Source organism: Schistocerca serialis, chromosome 1 (assembly GCF_023864345.2).
Source record: "Schistocerca serialis cubense isolate TAMUIC-IGC-003099 chromosome 1, iqSchSeri2.2, whole genome shotgun sequence".
Classification (NCBI taxonomy): domain Eukaryota; kingdom Metazoa; phylum Arthropoda; class Insecta; order Orthoptera; family Acrididae; genus Schistocerca; species Schistocerca serialis.
Genome location: NC_064638.1, coordinates 520,272,832 through 520,273,830, shown reverse-complemented (window position 1 = coordinate 520,273,830; position 999 = coordinate 520,272,832). Strand labels below are relative to the sequence as shown.

The window sequence follows — 999 nt, the reverse complement described above, 5'->3', positions numbered from 1 at the left end:
TAATATAAATCACTCTGCATATGACTCATGGGTAACACTCATGAGAATCAAAGCATAGTCTTTGATATGAAAAATGTGAAACACAAACCTTGAACCATTTGGTGGGCAAAGTTATTTTACATTTTGTGTAAAAAAAATAAAAACTTGTGATTGACAAGCAGGACATACTTTCTCAGGCAATCTCAAGAATACAATCTGGGGAAAAAATTTCTTTCTTTCATATCATGAAGCATGGCAATGGCCTTGCCGCAGTGGATACACCGGTTCCCGTGAGATCACCGAAGTTAAGCGCTGTCGGGCATGGCTGGCACTTGGATGGGTGACCATCAAGGCCGCCATGCGCTGTTGCCATTTTTCGGGGTGCACTCAGCCTTGTGATGCCAACTGAGAAGCTACTCGACTGAATAGTAGCGGCTCCGGTCAAAGAAAACCATCTTAACGACCGGGAGAGCGGTGTGCTGACCACACGCCCCTCCTATCCGCATCCTCACCTGAGGATGACATGGCGGTCGGATGGTCCCGATGGGCCACTTGTGGAGTGCTATATCATGAAGCGTAACATCAAAGCTTTATGATCACGTGGTTATCATTCTGTTGTTGTGATTGTCATTAGAACTTTTTACACTGTGATCACAATGTAGACACTGTCATTGTTCCAAGACAATCGATATCAACAATCTTATGCTGCCCTCATCTGATCTTATGGAACTTGTTACAAAATTTCCATGCTACATTACATGCATTTCTTGTAACCACAGCATGTGCTTGTAACCTCAGCATGTGATCATTTAGCTTGTACATTCTAAAAGCCATATTACTTGTTAAAAGATTGCAGCCCATCATTTGTTTCGCTTTGCATCAGTATAACATGAGAAATAAAGTACAATTTTTTATCAGGAACCACAGAACAGTACTCTATGAAAAGAGTCCACAGTATGCAGGTTTAAAATTAGCTAATGCACTGCCCAGTACTGGTATGTCCCTTCCCACCATGAAGCT

At 42.2% G+C, this 999-nt stretch overlaps 1 pseudogene; it reads left to right on the top strand.

Annotated features, from left to right (window-relative positions):
• The first annotated feature begins 233 nt into the window (after window positions 1–233).
• On the top strand, window positions 234–351 carry LOC126427197 (5S ribosomal RNA; annotated as a pseudogene).
• The last annotated feature ends 648 nt before the right edge of the window (window positions 352–999 follow it).